Consider the following 25,485-nt stretch of genomic DNA (forward strand, 5'->3'; position numbering starts at 1 on the left):
AAGGACCTTTCCCCAGAGCAGACAAAGGAAGCGTCCCCCAAGAGCCAACACTCAGAATTCAGCCTTCTAACCACCTTGTGGAGCTGTGGGTTAATGTGCCAGACTGCAAAGCCATTTGAACTTCAAGGTCGGAAGTTCAAGCTCACCAGCTGCTCCTTGGAAACCCTATACAGGGTCGCTATGGGTTGGAATCGACTCGACGGCACTTAACAACAACAACAACCTAAACTGTGGGAGAATGAATTTCTGGTTCTTAAAGCCATCTATTTGTGGTATTTCTGTTGTAATACTATTAAATAACTAAGACTTTCCTTGGATTTGTTTCATGCTTTTTTCTGATTGTTTTCTAGCACATTAATATTGAGAGATTTTTCTTCAATCTCATTAATTTGGGCTTCCATTGCTTCAAATCTATGCCTTTGTCTATTTGATATATTGCCCATTTCTGAAATCTTAGTATTAATCTTCTGGATTTCTAGTTGCAAATTTTTTTATTGCTTTCAAATTTTGCATATATTTTATCTGTTTGTTCTTGCAGTGTTTTCCTGAATTCTTCTAATTTTCTCCCTTGTGTACTCCATGCTTTCCTAATCTTTATGCCAATCCTTTGAAGGTACCTAAATATTTTTTTGAATTCTTTTTCAATTAGTTCCATTACTTTTCTTCCTCAGAAATGTTTTCTGGCTCTGTATCTTGGTCATTTGTTTGAGCCATTCTCTCTTGTTTCTTCATGGAGGCTAAAATTATCTGTTGTTTCTAAGGCATTGTGGGTTTTCATATTTATACTAATTAATGATTGTATGTTGATGTGTTCTTAGACTTTCACCAAGTGTCTCCTGTGGGCATAGTTAGAAAATGAAAGTGTGTGTATTGTTGTTCTCCATTGACTATTCATGTACCTCAGTTTAGGGGGAATTTGACTGGTATTAGCTGCCGTCTATCATTGATTAGGTGGTATAGGAGCTGGTGTTGTCTTTCGATCAGTGGGTGCAGCTGAAGAGGGTATGATTGTGGCTGGGCTTTATGGGCATGGTTGCTGTGTCCTGTTGGGTGGGAAAGAGAATAAAACCTCCCCCACCACACACACAAGAAAACAAAGCAGACTAAACAAGCAACGAAAAGAAAAATATTAAAGGAGAAAAAAAGGGCAGCAACCTGAAAAAAATAATATAATAACTAAAAAGAGGGACAAGAAAATGGAGTTATAAAAGAGAAAATAAAAGGAAGAAATTAAAAAATATATATACCACTTAGGAAAACCAGGGAGAGAGAAGACAAAAAGAGGAAGAGAAGAGAGAGTAGTAAAAAAAAAAAAAGAAAGAAGAAGAAGAGGGGGAATGATAAGCAGAAGAAAATAAGGAACAACAAAAGGGAAGACAGAAAAGATAAACTTCAAAGGAATGGATAGAGAAGAAGAAGAAGAAGAAAGACTAAACAAACAAACAAAAAAAGAAACAAGGAAAGGAAAACAAAACCCAGGGAAAATAAACAGTGCAGCTATTGGACCCAGAGAGGATAAACACCCAGGGGAGTTTCTACCAGCCATAGAGTTCATGGGGTGTGTGCACCAGGGATGTAAGAGCAGAGTTCCTGGCCCTAGATGGAATTCCTATAGACCTACATGTTATCTGTGTGCCTCAGTTTAGGTTGGGGTGGGTGGGTGGGAGAATATGTGTGTCCCAGGAAAACTCTTACTTCTAAATGACAGGGTTCATACCAAATACATGGGAATCTATTCTGTGATCTTGATAATCACTTATGAGGTTCCAGTGCCTAGCCCTGGTCAGATTTTCCAAGCACCCTGTTTACCTTGGTGATATTCTGATCCCTTAGGGAACTCAGCAATATTAGATCCTATTAGTTATATGTGATTTACCCAGTTTGAACTCTCCCCGGGATTGAGGTCTTTCCTTTGGCCCTGTGCATTACAGTATTATAGATACATGTGGAATATCTACTTCTAGCAATTGACCATGAACTCTCTAAGGCAAAGATGATGGCTGATTTATCTCTATATCATCAAAGTGCCACACGTGGAAACTAGGAAGTAATACCAGAAATACCCACTCATGAAATTTGGAAGGCAGCTACCAGGTCAACCGACTGGAAGAGTTCCATGTCTGTGATCGCTCCAAAAAGAGGTTATCTAACAGAATGTGGAATTATCAAACAACATCGTTAATATCACACACGTAAAAGTTTGCTGTACATAATTAACAAATGGTTGGAGCAAAACATTGGCAAGGAACTGGCAGAAATTCAAGCTGGGTTCAGAAGAGGATATATATGACAGTTAAGGTTTTGTGGCTTGGCGCTGTGGGCTAATGTGTCAGACTGCAAAGTTGTTAGAACTGCTAGGTCGGCGGTTCAAGCTCACAAACTGCTCCTTAGAAATCCTATAAAGGGTCACTATGGGTCAGGATTGACTTGATGGCACTTAACAACAACAACATTTGTCCTACAGCGCCACATCAAGACTCCATCTGTCTGTTGTTGTTAAGTGCTGTGGAGTTGGTTTCGACTCATAGTGACCCTGTATAGTGTTTCTGAGGCTTTAAATAATTTTTGGGAGCAGAAAGCCTCATCCTTCCTCTGTGGAGTGGCTGGTGTGCTTGAACCACTGACCTTGTGGTTTGCAGTTTAGGGCTTATCCTATTAGATAAGCCACTGTGCTCCCATCTATCTAATAAGACAGATAAAATAATTAGTGAAATAAAATATAGTGTCGCCACATTTTATTTTACTTTTTAGTAAAAGTAAAAAAAAATTAGTGTCGCCACATTTTATTTTACTTTTTAGAGCACTTTTAAGTGTTTAGAAAAATTGTTCAGGAAGTACAGAGCATACCCATACACCTCCTCTTCCCTTGCGCACAGATTGTCTATCCTTGGTTTCTTGCACTAACTTGGTGCATCTGTTATAATGATGAACAGCTGTTGACACATCATTCTTAACTAACCAGTCATGTCTGTTAGGGACTGGTCTCTGCACACCTGTTATTCAGTACAGCAAGAAGTGTAGTTGTGTTGTCTCCTTATTCCCAGTGAATAAATCCCAAAGACAGTTTATAAAAATGGACAACCAAGAAAAGACCAATAAAGATGGATATGCAGAGGGAAACACACACATGCGTTCACAATGTAGTAACAACTGGAAATAAACCAGAACCATACTTATGTGGACTCTAGTAAAAACAGCTGAGTATAGGGATGTTGCCACTGCGCCTTTGGAAGGACTCTAGACATGTAGCCAGAGGAACTTAATGAAGGTGAACATCTCCACATAAATGAGGAAGTGATTGTGACAAAAAGATTAAGATGTCCCAAAGAATGTGACATTGGCAAAGAACTTCACATTGAGGCAACTCTTTGAGGTTTTTCATGACCTTAAAAGTACAAAGGATAAAATGTTGAAAGCAGATCCAGAATTAGAAAGAAGTGTGCCAACACACCAAGGCATAGGAAAGATGCTCACTCTGAATCATAAGTTATGCAGTGAGAAGAAAGCAAACACTGTCCAACTACTCTTCATAACTTTCAACAAAGAAATAATCCACTTTAATTTTCAATAATTCTAACATTTTAAATTATAATACACTAAATAAACCCTCCACAGGGTTGATATGAGTCAGAACCGACTTGACAGCACTTAACAACAACAACAGATATTAGTTTCACTACTTTATTTCCCCATATATCAGCAAGTCTAATGTTTTGATAAACATTTCTAAAGGTCATGGAACAGTCTTAATTGTCCCCACTAATTATTAAGAAAGGAGTCCTGGTGTGGCGCTGTGGGTTAATGCGCCAGACTGCAAAGCCGTTTGAACTTCAAGGTCGGTGGTTCAAGCTCACCAGCTGCTCCTTGGAAACCCTATATAGGGTCGCTATGGGTCAGAACCAACTCGATGACACTTAACAACAACAACAACAATTATTAAGAATGCTTTACATGGCTTCAACTTACATAGTCATTTTTATAGTCCTACATTAACAAAAGCAACAACAATTGTGCAAAGTGAGGACTATTTGTATGTGTGATTGGAAACTTGTATAGCCTCTGTTTCTACCACTGGTGCTGTCCTAGGCTGGTCAATGACTTAAAATGTTCAGTGTCTGAGATGCTAAAATCTCTGACACATCCACTAAGATGTCTCTATTCCATCTGTCATTGTTAAAGATGTTTCCAACCTAAGCCCTGACCTTGGTAAAGACCCCCCCATGGTTGGGCACTTAGGCTTTTCTTTGAAGTTCAACTACCTGGTCCTGAGTTTGGTCCTCATTCTTTCCATCTGCCATTGCAAGGTAGAAGACCCTTTACTTTCACACCTGACTTGCACTCTCATCTACTCTTTATTTTTCTATAGAGCATCAGTAACAAGAGCCATTGAATCCTATTATCTCAAATGCCCTTGCTAATGCATTCACTCCCACTGGTACAATTCATCCTCAGTGGAAATTTTAATGAATTATATTTCCCTCTTTTAAATTCTAGGGAGAAAAAAATGAATGATTTTTCTTTTCCATGATCCTTTTACTTAAATTTCCGAAAGATGATCTAGTGACCCCTATTACTAATGTACAGTTAAATTGTTCAACACTAAACACACTTCACATGACTCTCATGGGTTCCCTCTGGAGAGCTGAATCACATCTACAAAAGCAAAGCCCCTCAGAAGAATAACAGATAGACGGGAAAGGAGAAGTCTTAACTGTAAGAGACCTAGCTGAAGGGAACTTGGAGCCTAACCATGACCTCAATTCCTAAGGTGCTAAAATAATATGATTTTAGTCAAGAAACAAGTGCCTTCAATGTTACACCATCTAATGTTGTCCTGAGGGTAGGCTGAGGACCACAATTGACTCCACAAGGTTTTAGTTAGCTAGTGCTGCTGTGACAAAAATATCACAGATTTATTCTCTCATAGTTTACTAGGCTACAAGCCCAAATTCAGGATGGCAGCTCTGGGGGAAGGTCCTTGCCTCCTTTCAACATCTGTGGGCTCCTGTTTCTTGGAGATCTACATGCGTCTTGGCCTCAATCCTCCCCTGGGGCTAGGACCCTGCTTTCAAAGGTTGCAGTTTTTCCTGGCTCATCTATCTTGGTAATGGTAGGTCTCTTCTTCTCTCTTCTTTTGTCTCTTGTAAGATAAAGGTGATCTAAGCCACACCCCAGGGGAACTTCCCTCTCATCAGATCAGGACTAACCTGAGTAAGGGTGTTGCATCCCACCCTGTCCCCTTACAACTGATTGCCCAGTCACATCAGATCATATCATGGGAATGATTGCATCATTACATAATTGTCAAATTCCATCTTTACATGACTGCCAAACCACTGGGAATCATAGCCCAGCCAAGTTGACACATCTTTTAAGGGGCCACAATTCAATCCATAATGGTCATGTTGCATGTTTCTGGCCTAGCTCAGACTAAAGCCTGAATGCTGGTACAGTGCTCTTTCCTGTTTTCTGTTCAGCACCAAATGCTAGATTTAGTATTGTTGTTAGGTACCCTTGAGTCAGGTCAGTCTCATAGTGACCCCATGTGACAGAGTAGAACAGGCCTGTAAGGTTTTCTTGGCTGTAATATTTATGAAAGTAGACCATACAAGTCTTTCTTCTGTGTGTTCAAACAACCAACTTTTTCAAAATAAGGACATTTTGGTTCCTTTTATGAAAGACCTCCACTTTTGAGACGCTGTTGGTAGGCACTGGCATCCCATGTACTTCGGCTCTGGCCAAGTAGAACCTTCTTCTCTTTGTTGAAGAGACTTTCTTCAGACTGCCAGAGCCCCTTTCCTTGTGCTCACAGAGAGCCAGATTTGCCGGGGATTATCCTGCTCCTTGAACCCTACTCCACTTTCCAAGAATGGCTTTTGGTCAGTGACTGACAGGACTCGGAGTATTAGTATCTCAGTCCCTTCCCTCTGATGGGACAGCTGAGATGTGACCTCTACCATCCCCAGAGCCAATCTACTGTACTTGACATCACCCCTTTGCTTGACTTCCGTCCCTCTCAGGCCCTATTTCCCCCTAATCATTTTTCTAGGGAGCACACCCTTACAAATCATTGTCATAAGAATTCTCATCTCAGAATCTCTGTAGAACTCAAGAAACCCCACCAGTCCCTAAATGATGCTACCATCACCAGTATCATTATCATGATAGTGATTACAGCCACCTTTTCTGGAATATCTGCTGTATAGAGCAGGGCATCAGAGAATTCCTGTGAAAATCCTGCATCCCCTACTGACTAGCTATTTGACTTTGGACATGTTACTAAAGTCTTCTCATCTGTTAAGCATGGGAAACGATCTCTCTCTCAAGGATAGTAAGTGCCTGTTTGTATGTGCTGTGTGATGGGGGCTGTACACTCAACTAGAGGAAGGGCCAAGTTGGTACCCTGGTGTCCCTTCAGTGGTATGCAGTGAAGCCGCTACCAAATAACTTGTAGATATGTCTGTCACTGATGTCTGTGATCACAGAGTAAAAAAAGAAACCCCAACAAAATTGTTTCCAAACCTTGTTGGTCAGTGGGGCAAGAGAAATGATATTTTACTATATTCCTTGTGGGATTAGACAACTGAAGCTCTAGTTGGCAGGCTGGTGAGCAGAGGTAGGCAAGCTCTCACCTGGCCTCGAACTCTGTACAGGAAGGCAGTGGTAGGTAGGACAAGCTGAAGGGGAGGGAGTGGAAGAGGCACAAGTTGAGCATCAAGACTAGTAGGTGCAGGGGACACAGGAGACCCAGTCCAGAGAGGTCCCAGGGAGTGAGTTGAAGATTCCATAGCAGTGGCAAGTCCTGGGACATCCAGGGAAGAGGTGAAACTAGATGAGGTCACGTGCACAAGCAAGCACCCAGGGAAGAGAAACATCCAGAAACAAAACAGGCCTTGATTCAAAAAACATTATTGATAACTTACTAAATGCTAGGTAGTATGGACGGTAAAGGACAAAGTCTTATGTCTTAAGAAACACAACGCATCCTATCTGGGTAGAGAGCAGGTAACTTCCTGTGTGTGGTGATTTAAGACATTCGGAAAAGCATAGGGATTCCTGCAGTTAACCAAGCCACTTGATTAAGGCCAGATTTCTTTTTTTTACCTTTTTTTTGTTTGTTTAATGTTTTCAAAAAATATTTTTAATTAAAATATTAAATATTTAAAATATAAGTTTTGAAAAATGAATATTCAATTTTAAATAAAAAATTGTTGTTAAGTGCCATTGAGTTGGTTCCAACTCATAGCTGTATAGGGTTTCCAAGGAGCAGCTGGTGAGCTTGAACAACCGACCTTTCTGTTCAAACCAACCCTGCAGCCCAGCGCATTCATCCACAGTGACAAACTAGGACTCCAAATAAAAAATACTTATTGCTAAAAAAGTCATTTAATTTTTCAAAAATTAATTATAGTATATATATTATTATTATTTATATGTGGTGCTCTGGTAGCTCAAGTTGCTAATCTCACAGTCAGCAGTTCAAAACTACCTGTGCCTCCGCAGGAGAAAGATAAGGCTATCTGCTTCTGTAAAGATTTACAGCCTCGGAAGCCCTATACAGGGTTGCTATGAGTAAGAACAGACTCCATGGCACATAACCACCACCACCACCATATATATAGGTATATAGTCCTGGTGTGGCGCTGTGGGATAATGCATTGGACTGTAAAGTCAGTTTGAGCCACAAGGTCGGTGGTTCAAACTCACCAGCCACTCCTTAGAAACTCTATACAGGGTCACTATGAGTCAGCTGACTCGACAGCACTTAACAATATATATATATATATATATATTCAACATATATATGAGCCAGAACCAACTTGACGGCAATTAACAATAACAATATATATTTTTCTAATTAAAATAATTTGCAGCTTTAGCATTTGCTGTTCATGGAGCAGGCCCAGGACTCATGGGAGCCTTGTGAAGACAAGATTTCTTAACCCTATATAACCTGGGGTCCAAGGACCTGAGAGTCTGTGAAGTTGGGTGGGGAAAAAAATTGTAATTTCATTTCCACTACCAATTAATTGAAATTCCAACGATAAATATAATCAACAAATCTTAGCACTACATAAGAGTTTGTCACTAATAGAAATCAAAGATATTTTCATATAATATTAAAATTGCTGTGGATATTTCAAAATATTATTTATGTTCATTGTATTTTTAAATTGAAATATGTCTCTAGATCTAAACCTGCCTTTAGATCTTATTTTTAATGTATTAACAAAGATGGTCAAAAAACCCAACAAAACCAATGGCCATCACGTTTATTCTAACTCATAGTGACCCTATATGCTATATAAAGTTTCAGAGACTGCAACCAACTATGTTATACATATTGACCACAGTGTCCTCTGAGATTATGGTCCTGGTCCCCCAAGTCCAGCCACTCAGTGCCTTAAGAAGTTTTCATCATTTTGCCTGCATTATGTTCTACCACATTCATAGTTTTGTTTGTCATGTATAAATACCTTCTTTCAAACCCTTAACTATTTGTGGGTATACTCCCACTCTGCCTCTCATACCCATTCAGCCTGTGTCACTGTCCATGTATCTACCCACATAACACTATTGTGTATAACACTATTTACCTCCATACACTTTAGCCCTTGCATACCTCCCTGTCTTCACCTGTCTTCACCATTTTTCTGTCAATCTTCCTCTTCTTGTACATTACCGTCCCCCTTCTTGTATATTGCCCTTCCCCCAAGTTAACATGTGTCTACCCTCTAGTCAGTGATCTTTCTTCCCTCCCATCCGTGGTAACCATCAAAGAGTGTTTCTTTTAGCATGAAAACTTTTTCTTGAGTTTTTACAATAGTGGTCTCATATAATATTTGCTCTTTTGTGATTGACTAATTTCACTCAGGAGTCCTGGTATGGTGCTGTGAGTTAGTGTGCCAGACTGCATAGCAAACCCTAAACAGCGATTCTATGGGTCGGACCCAACTCTACGGCACTTAACTACAACAACAATTTCTCTTAGTATAATATCCTCCAGGTTCATCCATGTAAAAAGATGTTTCATAGATCCATCACTATTCTCCACCAGTGCACAGTATTCCATTATGTATACGTACCAAAGTTTATCTATTCTTCCATTGATGGGCATTTAGACTGTCTTTATCTTTTTGCTGTTGTGAAACGTGCTGCATTGAACATCGGTGTGCACATATCTACTTGTGTGCTGGACTGCAGTTCGAGTCCAACAACCACTCTTCAGGAGAAAGATGAAGCTTTCTGCTCCTGAAAAGATGTTTAAAAACCTCAGAAACCCTATTATACAGGGTCACTATGAGTTAGAAACATCTCAATGGCACTTAACAACCACAACATATTGCAAGTAGAGGGATTACTAGGTCATATGATATTGCTATTTCCAATTTTGTGAGGAAGTTCCGTACCATTTTTCACAGTGGTTGAACAATTTTACAGTCCCTCCATCAATGTAGGAACATCCCAGTTTCTCTACACCCTTATTAGCATATGCTGTTAAAAAAATTTTTTTTAACTTTGCTATTAATGCTGGGGTGAAATGATACCTCATTGCTGTTTTGATTTGCATCTTTCTAATGGATAATGATAGTGAATATTTCTTCTTGTTTGTAGGCTGCTTGAATATCTTCCTTGGTGAAGTGTCTGTTCATATCCGCTGCCCATTTTTTAATTGTGTTGTTTTGTCTTTTTCTTGTAGAGGTGTTGCAGTTTTCTTTATATCTTAAGAGATTAGTTTCTGTCAGATAAGTCATTACACAAATTCTTTTCCCAGTCCATAGACTCTATTTGTACTTTTATGGTGAAATCTTTGGATGAACATAAGTGTTTAATTTTTAGGAGATCCGAGTCCTCTAGTTTGTCTTCTACGATTTTTAGTTATGCTTGACAGTGTATTTATGCCATGTATTAGAGCCCCTAAGTTTGTCCCTATTTTTTCAGATGATATTTATAGTTCTAGGTTTTACATTTAGGTTTTTAATCCACGTTGACTTTGCTTTTGTATATGGTGTGAGATATGGATCTTGTTTTATTCTTCTGAAAATGGATTTCCAGTTTTGCCAGACCCCTTTATTGAAAAGACTATCTCTACCCCATTTAATGTATTTTGGGAGAAACTGTATTTTTAACAAGCACCCAAGATGATCTGGAGATTAAGCATAAGTAGGGGGTCTTGCCTACACAGTCTGGATTGACAACATTTTCTAGTTACCACAAACTGTCATATGTACTACATACAGTGAGGTGAAGAATGTAATTTTCTGATGTTGCCATTCTCAGATGCTCACTCACAGATGTTCAATGTTGCGATTTGGTATTCAGAACACAGACATAGAGATTTCCTTTTCTAAACTAAATCAGGGACTTCAGTTAATTGAAACCATGGATCCAAATGTCAATCAATTTGCTAGAATTGATAAGCAGATTCAGGAAGCAGTGAGATGTTACCTCAAAACATATGAAGAAAAAATTTAGACAAGTCTCACTAATTTGTTGATGAGAAAAACTATCCCCACTCCCAAGAATAATCCAGATGATCCAGGACCACAAGTGAAATTATTACTGCAGCTGAAAAATGCCACCATTGTCCAACTCCTCTTCATCATCAGAGTAAATTTTGATGATTTGTGTCTTTTCATGTGTGTGTTAAAATATATATGTAAATTTACATGTAATGTTTTCAACCCCCCAAACAAATAAAGATCAAATTAATAAAGATATCGATAATAAAAGGCAATAATTGTTGTTAGTTGCTGTCGAGTCAATTTCAACTCATAGCGACCGTATGCACAACAGAATGAAATACTCCCCAGACCGGCATAAGCTCCACAATCAGTGTGAAGCTTGAGCCCATTGCTGCTGCCACTGTGCCAGTTCATCTCGTTGGGAGTCTTCCTCTTTTTCATTGGCCCTCCATTTCACCAAGCATGATATTCTTTTCCAAGGACTGGTCCCTCCTGATAAAATGTCTGAAGTATGAGAGATGCAGTCTCGACATCCTGACTTCTAAGGAGTATTCTGGCTATACTTCTAACACAGATTTGTTCATTTTTCTAGAAGTCCATGGTACTTTTAATATTCTTTTCCAACACCATAACTCAAAGGCCTCAATTTTCTCTCCTACAGTCTTCTTTATTCACTTTCACATTGTGAGAACATTGTCTATACTGACAAATGCTCAAGTAATCCAATCTGTACTCATGTTAGTGAGAGTGAGGTTTTCTTTATTCGATTTTGTAAAATCGGGCACCCAGCCCTGTAGACAAGGGCAGATGCTCCACATGGCCTGCCACAAATGGTTTTTATTCTTGGCTCCATAAAGCCCCTCCTTCAGTTCCAGTTCCCCATATACATTTCTATGGCATGTCCCATTTCCCCTCCCCCAGATAAACCAAAATGGCTTGCCCATTGTCTTAATGGCTGTATTCATATTTAAATTTCCTAGTCCTAGAACAGACACATATCCCTCCCTGTATGTAAATCAACAATCTGTTTGTCAGGCCCTCAATCACATGAATTCCTGAAGATGGACCACACCCACAAGAGTTGTTTCTCACAACATAAATATGAAGTTACTGAAAATACCATGGCTAGAATCAGGTGCATCTTAGTCCTCAAATCGCTATCTTTGCTCTTCAATATTTTAAAGAGGTCTTGTGCAGCAGATTTCCTGATGCAATATATCCTTTGATTTCTTCACTATTGCTTCCCTGAGTGTTGATAGTGGATCCAAGCAAGATGAAGTCTTTGGCAACTTCAATCTTTTCTCCATTTATTATGATGTTATTTATTGGTCCAGTGGTGAAGAATTTTGTTTTCTTTACATTGAGGTGCTACCCATACTAATGGCTGTGGTCTTTGATTTTCAAAGTATTTTATGTCCTCTTCTCTTTCAGCTTTTTGTATTATTTGTTCAGCATACAGATTGAATAAGTACCATGAAAGAAAACAACTCTGGTGCACACCTTTTCTGATTTTAAACCACACAGTGTCCCCTTGTTCTGTTCGAATGACTGTCTCTTGATTCTTCACGTGCACAATTAAGTGTTCTGGAATACTCAATAATAATGAACACCAAAAAAAAAAAAAAAAAAAGTATTTTACTCACCTCAGAATTGATTCCTGGTGTGGCGCTATTGGATAAGCACTGGACTACTAACAATTAACTGCTATGAGTCAGAACTGACTGTTGTTAAGAGCTGTCAAGTTGGTTCCTACCAGTAGCCACCCTATATAGGGTTTCCGAGGTGCAGCTAATGAGCTTGAACCACCAACCTTGTGGTTCAAAACAACTTTGCAGTCCAGTACATTAACCCACAGCACCACACCAGGACTCCTAGGATGTTGTTGTTGTTGTTAAGTGCAGTGGAGTCAGTTCTGACTCATAGCGATCCTGTACAGGGTTTCCAAGGCTATAAATCTTTACAGGAGCAGAAAGCCTCATCTTTCCCCAGTGGAGCAGCTGACAGTTTCAAACTGCTGACCTTGGAGTTCGCAGCCCGATTCATAACCACTACTATGCTAGCTACCAGAGCATCCTTTGTAAGGATGTTAGGATAGAAGAAAATGTAGCTTTCTATGCATCTGTTGGGTTGTCTTTAGTGTGATAATTTGCACCTGAATTCCCAAGAATGGAGCTAGCAGTCCCTACTGGGTTATATTCAAACCCCCAGCTGGGGCAGGTAGATGGACCCTCCACCCAGTGGAATTCTAAATTTTAGTGTCTATCATTCATGAATGAATGATGCCATCTCTTTCAAACCTCCAGGTGAGGGCATTCCTTAGATTAGATGATTCTTTTTAGTAGGTCTGAGTTCTAATTACACCTCTAGACTGAATTTTATAATGAGTGAAACATTTATTAACAAACATTTACTATGTAAATTAAATATTCTAATCTTAGTGTAATTAAATGTAATTTTAAAAAAGAAACTCTGAAAGGGTAAATCTGTACATTTCAAAGCAAAATTTGAATTGCTAATTTCCAGGCCTTGGCAAGTGTGGAAGGATTATCACAGATTTACCATGAAATCCATGGAATTTAACATCCCTTTGTCTTAATAGGCTCTTTTGGTCTGGGAAGGCTTAAGGGCAAATCCCCCAGCAAGGGAAAACTTTGTTGTTTATCTTGAAGGAAATGAGAATTTAGGATATAAAGATAAAAAAAAAACCTCTTTAATAACCCGGAAGAGCTTCTTCCCACCAGGAAATAATTTTCTCTGTAAGCCCCACATGATTTTGTGTCTTTGCTCATATTGAAGGAAACTTCTCTTTTTCTGTTTGAGTTCTGCATTTTGATATCCAGAACAAGGAAGTGAAGGAATACTTAAGAGATATGCATAATAGAAATCTAAAGAACAAACACCAGACACTATATATTGAAACAGTGACATTGTTCACAAAGGAGCCCTGCTGGTGCAGTCCTTAAGTGCTTGGCAGGTAACCAAATGGTTGGAGGTTGGCCCTGAAAGAAAAGGACTAGTAATCCTTTAAAAAGTACAGCCTTGAAACCCTAGGTGGTTGTACTGTCCCGTTGGTTCTGATTTATAGTGACCCTGTATAGGGCTTCTGAGGAGCAGCTGGTGGGTTTGAACCCTTTACTTTGCAGTTAGCAGTCTAGTACAGCACTGCACTAGGACTCAGTAAACCCTATGGGGGCAGTTCTATTATATCCTATAGGATTGCCACGAATTGAAATCCATTCCACAGCACACAACAAGGTTCAGAAAGTTTTGCTGGGGAATTCTCTGAGCAGCCAAAATTGGATTCCTCCTTTCCCAAATTCAACGTTTCATCTTAGCCGGTTTATTGGCACTCATTCTCTCTTCAGTGACTGCTAGCAAAACCTCATGTGACAATTCCATGGCATGTTGCTGTTGTTGCTGGGCACCTGGAGGGTCTGCAGAAAAAAAGAGGAAGACCCCCAATGAGATGGCTGACACAGTGCAACAACAATGGGCTCAAACACAATAATGATTGTGAGGATGGTCGGACCAGGCAATGTTTTGTTCTTTTGTATGCAGGGTTGCTTTGAGTCAAAACAAACTCAACAGCACCTAACGCAACACCCAGTTGGTTCAGACAACAGAATGAAACACTGCCCAGTCCTAATCCTGTATTGCAGGGTTTCCGAGGAGCAGCTAATGAGCATGAACCACCAACCTTGTGGTTCAAAACTTTGCAGTCCAGTACATTAACCTTCAGCACCACACCAGGACTCCTATAAGGATGTTGTTGTTATGTGCTATGGAGCAGGACTCATAGCGACCCTGCACAGGGTTTCCTAGGCTGTAGTAAATCTTTATAGGAGCCGAAAGCCTCATTTTTCTCCCGTGGAACAGCTGGTAGTTTCAAACTGCTGACCCTGAGGTTAGCAGCGCGATTTGTAACCACTACGCTACTAGAGGAAAATGCTGTAGCTTTCTATGCATTCCTCACAATCGTTCCTATATTTGAGCTGACTGTTGCAGCCACTGCGTCAACCCATCTCGTTGGGAATCATATTCTTTTCCACTCACCTTTACTTTACCAAGCATGATATCTTTCTCCAGGGACTGGTCTCTCCTGATAGCATATCCAAAGTATGTGAAATGAAGTCCCACCATCAATGCTTCTAAGGAGCATTCTGGCTGTACTTCTTCCAACACAGATTTGATTATTCTCCTGGCAGTCCATGGTATATCCAATTATGGTATTGCCAACGCCTTAATTCAAAGGCATCAATTCTTCTTTAGTCTTCCTTATTCATAGTCCAGATTTCAAATGTGTATGAGGCTTTTGATAATACTATGGTTTAGGTCAAGCTCACCTAAGTCCTCATAGTGACATCTTAGCTTTTTAACACTTTAAAGAGGTCTTTGCACCAGATTTTCCCAATGCAAGACTTTGTATGATTTCCTGACTGCTGTTTGATCCTTGACAATTTCATTCTTTTCTCTGTTTATTACGATGCTTCTTATTGGTCCAGTTGTGATTCTTTTTGTTTTGGTTATGTTGAGGTGTAATCCATACTGAAGGCTGTAGTCTCTGATCTTTATTTATCAGTAAATGCTTCAAGTTTTCTTCACTGTAAGCAAGCACTGTAAGCAGGTTGGAAATGAGTATTCCTCCAATCCTGATGCTGCATTCTTCTTCACGTAGAATTAGTTACAATTTAGCCTATTAGGTTGTTTGTTTTTGTTCTTTTGTGCATTGGGTCGCTATGAGTCCGTACTGACTCGATGGTATCTAACAACAACAACTAGCAACAATGTCTTAGCCTGGGTTCTCTAGAGAAGCAAAACCAGTGAAGCTTATATGTTGTTGTTGTTAAGTGAAGTTGGTTCCAACTTACAGGGACCCTGTGCAGGGTTTCCGAGGAAAAGCTGGTGAGCTTGAACTGCCAATCTTGTGGCTCAAACCGACTTTGCAGTCCAGCTCATTAACCCGCTGCGCCATACAATATTTAAAGAGAAGTTTATACCAAGGAAATGGCTCACACAGTTGTTGAGGTGGGAAATCCCCAAATTCCTGGGTCAGATGAACTAAGATGGGCAAATCAGATGGCAGGCAGGCAGGTTGAGCAGGCTAGATGGCTGGCTGCTGATGACAACCAGAATCGGCACTGGAGCAGGTCACTGCTCAAGTCCAAAGAACTTGAGGTGTAATGGCGACCCAGATGCAGGATCTAGATGCAGCAGACACCGAGCAGACTGCCCCGGTGTCCAATAGATTGGATCAGGCAACACCCTTGAGGGAAACTCTTTTAATTGATTGGCTGTTCATAGTAGATCTTATCATGGAGTTGATTTCATGATATTAGATCCCATCATGGGGATCACTACATCTCCACTGCCAAGTCACTAAGAACCCTGGTCCAGTCATGTTGAAACAAAGCTACAGATATCACAAGTACCTTCTGTATCTACCAGCATCTGAGCTCAACCCCTTATGCACATTAGTCCATTGACTGACTCCTCATAATAATTCCATTGCATAGGTTTCATTACGCACAATTTTTTTTTTTTTTGTCATTACCCACTTTTACAAAATGGAATTTGCAGTGTTGGCACAGAGGGACTCTTCCATGAACAGTCACTTTTGATTTTCATTATCATTATTACCTTTATGAATAACTTCTATGTGACATGATAAGGAAAATTTTAGAGTTTGATTTAGGTCTTGGAAAATAGGTTCCGTTTAAGTAGATGGGGCTAGGAGGTGTTCAACCGCCATTTAGTGTAAACCTGCACAGGGAAACTGGATGGCTTGCCACAGTTGGCAGCAGCAATGGGCTCATGCATAGCAATGATTGTGAGGTTGGCCCAAGATGTGGCAGGGTTTCATTGTGTTGTGCATAAAGTCGTGATGAATCAGTACTGACTCAATGGCACCTAGCAACAGCAACAATATCATTTCTGAGACATAGGAGAGCTTTCGGTTAGAAATTGGAAGGTCTGACTTTGGACACATTGATTTTGATGGAAGAGGAACATGTAGGTGTAACTGCCCACTAGGCAGTTATAGAAGTGGCATACGTAAATAGTTTAAAATTTAGTAGAATGAAAGAAAATCTTTTCTTTAGAAACATTACTATTTCCTGGGTAGATGAGAAGGGGGTCACTGAAGGAGACAGAGGATAGATTTAATATGTAGGAAGAGAAGCAATGTAACAAGTAATTTCAAGTAAGCCAAGAGGGGAGGGATCAAGTCAGGGGGTAGGAGTAGGACATGGACAAAATGGAGAGAACTACTGTGGTTGTTAGCTAGTGACAGGATCATTCAACTTCTCCTAACCTTCCTGCATCAGAATTGCGCTTAAAAGATTCTAGGGGGCAGGGTAGGAGGAAGAGGGTAGCTCTATCGTATAAAGCTTATAGGGATTGCATTGGTATCTTTATTTACAATCCCAGAAATACAAGAGACTTTAAAAAGTGTGTGGGAAAATTCCATTAGCTTTTCATATAAATTTTCCAAGAACTTTTTGAAGACCCCTTGTAAACCTTAATCATGGTCAGTAGCACCATTTTTAAAACAAAGCCACTGCCGTCAAGTGGGTTCGGACTCATAGTGACACTGCTTAGGATTCCCAAGACAGTCAATCTTTATGGGAGCAGACAGCCTCATCTTTCTCCCATGGAACAACCAGTTGGTGACACCAGAGGTCTTTCAGCGCCATCTTTAGAGAGCAAGTATCCATTTTATTTTCCATGTCATTTCAATATCAGCATGAAACAACATTTATTAAGCACCTGGTAGTGGTGGTTATATGTCGTGGAGACGGTTCCGACTCATAGCGACCCTGTACAGGGTTTCCGAGGCTGTAAATCTTTACAGAAGGAGCTCTGGTAGCACAGTGGTTACGAATTGGGCTGCAAACCTTAAGGTCAACAGTTTGAAACTACCAGCTATTCCGAGGGAGAAAGATGAGGCTTTCTGCTACCTGGCACAACCAGGGTTCATTAGTTAGTTGGTGATTGTTGCTGTTAAATGCTGTCGAGTTGGTTCTGACTCATAGTGACCCTTTAAAGGGTTTCCAGGGAGCAGCTGTTGAGCTTGATCCTCCGACTTTGCGGTTAAAACGACCTTGAAGTCCAGCGCATTAACCCCACAGTGCCACAAAATGACAACAGAATTTTTAGTACAATGCTTGACACACAGCAGACACCCAAATATATTTATGTTGGAGAAAGGAGTCTATCGTAAAAACCCAAATGGGTTGTCATTGAGTCAATTTGGAACCCATGTGTGCAGGATACAGTGGTGCCCCCATAGGGTTCTCAAGGCTGTGACCTTTCAGAAGGCACCTGTTGGTGAGTTTGAACCACCACCCATTCAGTTAGTAGTCTAGTGCTAACCCATCTGCACCACCCACAGCCTCCTAATTGTTGTTGAGTCCATTCTGACTTATATGATAGAGCAGTGTTTACTAGGCTGTTAGCTTTAAAGGGACAGCTTGCCAGGTGTTTTCTCCTGAGGAGTGACTGGTGGGTTCAAACATTCAGACTTTCAATTAGCAGCTGAGTACTTTAACCATTTTCCCACCAGGGCTCCTGGTGGTTAGGGAACATATTAAACAAACAAACAAAACTCATTCAATGAGCAATGGTTTTGCCTCCAGAACACAGGTGTTGGTGAAAATTTAAGTCAGAATGTGAGAGGACAAATCCATCTAAACATTGTCATTACTGGACACACAGATTCGATTCAGGCAAGTCCACTGCTACTGGAAAGGGCTCCTTGAAATGTACGTGGGTCTTTGATAAACTGAAAGCTGAACATGAGTGTGGCATTTCCCTGTGGAAATTTGAGACCAGCAAGTACTAGGGCACCATCATTGATGCATGAACCATGGAAGGTGTTATGGAGAATGTTCATTTAGCCTCCTGAGTCTTCTGAGCTGACACGGTGACCTTGCCTTGATGACACCCACAGCTACCATCTGTCTCATATTGTGAACAGGAAAGCAACCTAGAGGAGGACAGTCAAGCTCTCAACACACAGGAGCTTGCCAGGAACCATATCAATGATGGTGCCATCACCAGACTTCAATAATTTGGGGCCATCCTTCAGTTTCTCAGCAGAACAACAATCAGTTGTCTCCTTAAGCTCAGCAAACATGCAAGCATAGAAACCTTGTGTGTCCAACCCAAAACCTGATTTCAGGATCATCACAGGCTGACTGTACTGTGCTTTCCTGATTGCTTGAGTAGGTGAATTTGAAGCTGGTATCTTCAAGAATGGGCAGACATGTGAACACACCCTCTGGTTTATACACTGGTTGTGAAACAACTAATTATTGGTGTCAACAAAATGGACTCCACTAAGCCACACTACAGCTAGAAGATATGAAGAAATTGTTAAGGAAGTTAACATCTAAATTAAGAAAATTGGCTACCACCCTGGCATCATAGCATTTGTACCAATTTCTGGTTGGCATGGAGACACCATGCTGAAGCCAAGTGCTAACATGCTTTGATTGGAAAGACTTCCAGAAGAATGACAATGTCAATGGAACCATGTTGCTGGAAGGTCTGGATTGCATCCTGCCACCAATTTATCCAACTGACCACTCTTCATCTGCCTCTCCAGGATGGTTATAGAATTGGTGGTATTGGCACAGTTCCTGTGGGCAGGGTGGAGACTGGTGTTCTCAAACCGGGCACGGTGATCATCTTTGCTCCAGTCAACGTTACCCCTGATCAGTGTGTGTTTTAATAGAAAATTGTTGTTGTTGTTAAGTGCCATCGAGTCGGTTCCAACTCATAGAGACCCTGTATGGGGTTTCCGAGGAGCAGTTGGTGAGCTTGAACCACCAACCTTGCAATTTAAACCAGCCTTGCTGTCCAGCACATTAACCCAGTTGTGCTCATTTACGTACTTCTTTAGATGTTGTTGGAGTTCAGTTTCTGCTATAGCTTTTCCCTTGAGACTCATGCACATGATGAAGCTTTGAGTGAAGCTCTGCTGGGGTACAATGTTGGCTTCCATGTCAAGAACATCTTTGTCACGGAAATGTGTCTGGTGACAGTCAAAATGACCTACCAATGGAGGCAGCTGGCTTCAATGCTCAGGTGACCATCCTCAGTCATCTAGGCCAAATCAGTGCTGGCTATACATCTGTGCTGGATTGTCACACAGCTTACATTGCTTGCATGTTTGCTGAGTTTAAAGAGACAACTGATTGTTATTCTGCTAAGAAACTGGAGGATGGCCCCAAATTATTGAAGTCTGGTGATGGCACCATCATTGATATGGTTCCTGGCAAGCTTCTGTGTGTTGAGAGCTTGACTGTCCTCCTCTAGGTTGCTTTCCTGTTCACAATATGAGACAGATGGCAGCTGTGGGTGTCATCAAGGCAAGGTCACCGTGTCAGCTCAGAACACTCAGGAGGCTAAATGAACATTCTCCATAACACCTTCCATCCAGTGTTTACAAAAAGAGCTAAAGTGAATAGAAAGAAATACTGTTAACTGCTGGTACATTGTTGTTAAGTGCTGTCAAATTGATGCTGACCCATAGCGACCCCCTATAGGTTTCTGAGGAGCAGCTGGTGAGTTTGAACCGCTGATCTTGCAATTCAAACGGGTTTGCAGTCTGGTGCACTAACCCACAGCACCAAGATGGTACATGGAGGGAATTATAATCATTGTAATGAAACAAGGTGTATGATTTGTTGAATGTAAAACTGATGATTTGCCCTGTAAACTTTCACTCAATCCACAATAAAAACTTAAAAAAAAAAAGAAAGAAAGAAAGAAAGAAACCTTTATTTAACAAAAATATTGAAAAGTAAATTTATTGTTTTCTCCATGTATCATCCATTCAAGTCTATACAGTTTTGGTTTTTTAAAGCTTTTATTGTGAGTTGAGTGAAGGTTTACAGAGCAGATCATCAGTTTTGCATTCAACAAATCATTGCAATATTTATAATCCCCTCTTTGTACCACCAGCTCACAATATTTACCTCTATTATCCCCTGGTTGGTTTTTTTTTTTTTTTTTGATGTACACATACCACATTGAAAATATATATTCATTTAAATGTCAAGAAGGGCACATTTTGCAAGCCAGCCTCCTGCCCACAGGCACACTGCCTTTCTCAGTCCATGGGCCTAGAGTTCTCTGCTGTTCTGTCTCTCTATGCCACCATCTCTGCTGTTGCTGTTTTTCTGCTTAGGATCCTTCACGCCTCTCATGTTCTTTCTTCTTGATGGTCCTAGGTTCCTCTATTCCTGAAATGACAGATTAACTGCTCCCTCCTTTTAGTTACACCTCTTCTACATTTACAGTTGTGACAATTGCCATTAGTCCTGATAACAATTACTTACAATTGAATCATAAAATCCTATCCCCCTCATCACCAGACCCATCTGGACAAGAGGAAAAATATTCATTGGGGGGATTATATCTTACTCCCCCTTTTCTGACACTAAGCACCCTCACGAAGGCTTATAAAATCAGCCTTTACAGCCCCCCAGTTTTGGTAGCGGGTTTAAATTGTCCATCCTATCAACCCAATATACTGAGGAAACAAGTTTGATTCTTGATATGAAGAATCCTTCCCTTTCTGTTGCACAAAATTCCAGCCAAAAGGGAAAGTTTCTTCATATAAAGGATCAAACTTGCCTCCTCAGTACATTGGGTTGACAGGGATGGGCAGCTTAGACATTTCTTTCTTTTTGGGTGGCATTTTTAAGTTATTAGTTTTTAAAATCAGTACTTTAAAAATGGAAACGACCAAAAATTTATCACAGAATTTTGAGACCAATTAAAACAAAGTTTAATGAGGAAAAAAATTATTTGATGAATCATCAAAGAACGAGCAGTTACTTCCTAATATTTGTAAAGTGGTTGCTAGTATCCACAGAATAGTGTTTTATCAAAGAACCATATGTTCAAAGGGAATTTATTGCATACCTTTTCCCTTTTGGGACTAAACATATTGACTGATGGAGGAAAAGGTGAACTATGTCTTAACATTTAAACAGTGCTTCCAAGTTTAAAGGTATTTGTTTTATTTTAGAATACATTCACTTATAAAATTATCAGGTTGCTTTTTTGATAAGTGAATGGAAACATTTACTCATATGTATCCTTCCCAAACACTAATCTGTTCCCTTGGATTTCCTTATAATAAGAAGTCCTGGTGGGACAGTGCTTTAATCGCTCAGTTACTAACAGAAAGGTCAGTGGTTCAAACCCACCAGCTGCTCCATGGGAGAAAGATATGGCCCAGCAAATGTATGAATGTTGACGTAGACTTTTAGTTCCTCTTTGATTGGAAAAATTTACTTTTATTAAAAGAAAGGCTTAGTTTGTCACAGCTTCATATTTAACTGTCTGAAGTGAAGAGAGTCTCAGTTTCATCTGATGTGGGCAATGTCACTTTCATTTGTATTCCACTTGTGCTTATTTGCTTCTTAGTTCACCCTTTTACCTTTTAGGTTGTAAGTTGTAGTCACTCCTGTGCTTGATTTGTGTGTGGGCACACATAAATGTTTCTGTGTGTGTATTAATAGAAAAGAAAAAACCAAGGCTAAACCCATTTGCCAAATCCATTTAGACTCAATATGGTGACCTCATGTGTTGCCGAGTAGAACTGCTCCCGTAAGACTTTCTTGTCTGTAATATTCATGGGAGTAGTTTACCAGGTCCTTATTCCATGGAGCTGATGGGTGGGTTCAAACTGCCAACCTCTAGGTTAGCAGCTCATCTGTGTGTGTTTTAATAGCAAATAGGTTGTGATTTTTCACATACTGGTTTTAGATGTTGCTTGAGTTCAGTTTCTGCTATAGCATTTTCCTTGAGACACAGGACTTTGTTCCAGTGTCTGATACCAACGCTTACAATGTTCTCTACCCCACCATGCTGAGAATCGTACCACATTTGTGCCTAGCTGACCTGGTGTCTCTCTTCTAGTAATGTGGCTACTGCCTTTTTGATATTCTATTCCCTTCCTTGTGTTTCATTTTTATTTAAAAGATGATATATAAAATTATAGTGATAATTATAGCTAGCATGGGGGAGGGCAATCACTGGGTGCCAGGTACTATCTTAAATGCATTATGAATATTACCTCATTTAATCCTCCTAATGAGCTCAGTAGAGGGTCTCTACAGATGAGAAAACCAAGATCCATATACATTAGCAAGCAGTGGCGCCAGGCTCACCTTACCCTCTGCATTCCAGTCCCTGCCCAATATCCAGTCCATCTAAGGGGATGCGTTACACCCTGCTTTCCTTTTATTGAGCCCATGCTCCCTGTTGATAATCATAGAAGTCTCATGGACTTAGCCCAATTAACAGTGTTTGTCTTGAGCGTTGTTGTTGTTGTTAAGTGTCCTCGAGTAGGTTCCAACTCATAGTGACCGTGTTTAGGGTTTCCAAGGAGCAGCTGGTGGGTTTGAACCACTACCCTTGTAGTCCAGTGCATATCCTACAGCGCCACACCAGGACAACACTCATGTAAAGGATCATTTATATGAGCTCAAACTGACAATAATCCAAAGCACAGATAAGATCTTTAAGGGGCAAAGAGCCTAAAGTAGTGGTGATGAAACAGTATGGGTAATGATTCTAAGAATGGTGACAGTGTGAAATAGATAACCATTTGCATTGAACTGAATGCAGAGAAATTGTGAATGGATGTTTGGTGTGTATTGTCTTCCAAAAATGAACCCTCATGGACACATTAGTCTGTCATAGTTTAATGGATGCTGGTATAAGACACAAGACTCCAAGATCAAAGACTAGAGGGCTTTATTGCTTACATCCAACAAGCAACATGATCATTAATTATAACCAGAATACTTCGTAATCCTATAATTTAAAGACAATGTGTTTATCCCCAAAATAAAATATTGTAATACTAATTTTCCCCCAAAGCATATCCCTCCTTATTTGAGGGTCCTTTCTCTAGAATCCAGGGAGCTCTGGTGGTGCGTGGATCAAATGCTGTGCTGCTAACTGAGAGGTTGGTGGTATGAACCAGCGACCTGTGAGAAAAAGATATAGAGCTCTGTTTCTGTAAATATTACAGCTGTGGAAAACATAAAGGGAAGCTGTACTTTGACCAGTAGGGTCACCGTGAGTTGGAATCAACTGGATGACCATGGGAAGCTGCAAGAATAATTTCTTTTAGAAGGTTCAACACACAGCTAGTCCCCAAATGTTTCACTTTTTCAAAATGTTGCACCACCATCATCTTAGATAACATCTACTACTCCCTTCCTCTGGGACTGCGGTGGGTCTGTATGATAAGTACTGGACTGTGAACCACAGGGTCAGTGGTTCTAGCCATCAGCTGCTCCACAGGAGAATGATGAGGCTTTCTGCTCCTGAAAAGATTTACAGCCTTGAAAACCCTACACAGGGTTGCTATGAGCTGGAACCGACTCTACAGCAATTAGCAACAACAACTCCTTCCCTCCGTATTTTCCCTCATATCTTAGGGTTCCACAATTCACTGCAATGTCTCACAGAACACAAGAAACATCAAGGAAATGGCTCATGTGGTTGTGGCGGATGGCAATTCCAAATCCATAGTTGAGACACCAGTCTGGAGGATTCGCTTCACTCACGTGGTTGCAGGGGCTGATGAACCCAAACTGGTTGGCCAGCTTTTGAAGAAGGTTGTAGAAACAGGCAAATCAGGTCAAGCAATCGACGACTGGATCAAGTCAGAATCAACAGCAAAAGTGTGAACTTTATCAAAGTATTACTGCAGTCTCCCAGGACTTGCTCACAATAGATACAGAGACAAAAAATGGCCCAAACTAAAAGAATGTCTTACTTGGTTGGCCAGCCAAATGAGTGCACTTGAATAAAGGTTCTGTGTCCTGCATGCCTTTTCCTGTGTTCAGTTCAGAAATAGAATCAAATCACTGAACTCTGAACCAGAGCGAGGGTCTAACAAAGACTCAAAGACTCACTGAATGGTCTGAGCCTCCTGTCACTAGGCTGATGTGACTTTCTGTGTAAGATTCACCCTATGCTCACTTCATGACTACAATATCAGATCTGTTCCTGTGTCCTGGGATATCCAGTTTCATTAATTGGTCTAGCTTTCTCTTACAACTGGCAGGTGGTTTTGCCCTTTACAACTCTAACACACTACCCTTCTTCCAACTTTACCGCCCCCCCACCCCCCAATGCTCACTTTACTTCCATGGAAATCTATGGTCTGTTACAGTCTGTTCTCCCTTTCAATTAATAGGCAAAGACTAATTGAATCCTGAGAAATAGCCAAGTTCTATGAAAAAAACAATTTCAAGTTTATGTTGCTGTTAAGTGCAATTTAGTTGGTTTCTACTCATATAGACACTGTATAGGGTTTCTGGGAGTCCTGGTGTGGCGCTGTGAGTTAATGTGCAAGGCTGCAAAGCTGTTTGAACTACAAGCTCGGTGGTTCAAGCTCACCAGTCGCTCTTGGAAACCCTATGCAGGGTCGCTATGGGTTGGAAACAACTCATCGGCACTTAACAACAACATAGGGTTTCTGAGGCTTTAAAGCTTTGCAGGACCAGAAAGCCTCACCTTTAGATGTCAAATTCTATACAATTATTAAAAGGGATTGTTTGTCCATTTTGTTGTTGTTGTTAGGTGCCATCAACTTTGTTCAGACTCATTAACCCTGTCTATGCACAATAAAACAAAACACTGTCCATTTCTGCGACAGACTCATGATTGTTATATTTGAGCCAATTGCTGTTACCACTGTGGCAATCCATCTCGTTGGGCATCTTCCTATTTTTCATTGGCCCTCCAGTTTACCTAGCATAATGTCCTTCTCCAGGGACTGGTTCCTTCTGATAACATGTATCAGAGATGAAGTCTGACCATCCTGGCTTCTAAAGATCATTTTGGCTGTACTTCTTCCAACACAGACTTGTTTGTTGTTATGGAAGTCCACGGTACCTTTAATTCTTCTCCAACATCATAATTCAAATGCACCAATTCTTCTATGGTCTTCCTTATTCATTGTCTAACTTTTATATGCATATGA

General features: G+C 40.4%; 1 pseudogene; it reads left to right on the plus strand.

The window, feature by feature from the left end:
- Positions 1–15,646: 15,646 nt before the first annotated feature.
- On the plus strand, positions 15,647–19,894 carry LOC102813065 (annotated as a pseudogene).
- Positions 19,895–25,485: the final 5,591 nt, after the last annotated feature.

This window comes from Chrysochloris asiatica, unplaced genomic scaffold (assembly GCF_000296735.1).
Source record: "Chrysochloris asiatica unplaced genomic scaffold, ChrAsi1.0 scaffold00001, whole genome shotgun sequence".
Classification (NCBI taxonomy): domain Eukaryota; kingdom Metazoa; phylum Chordata; class Mammalia; order Afrosoricida; family Chrysochloridae; genus Chrysochloris; species Chrysochloris asiatica.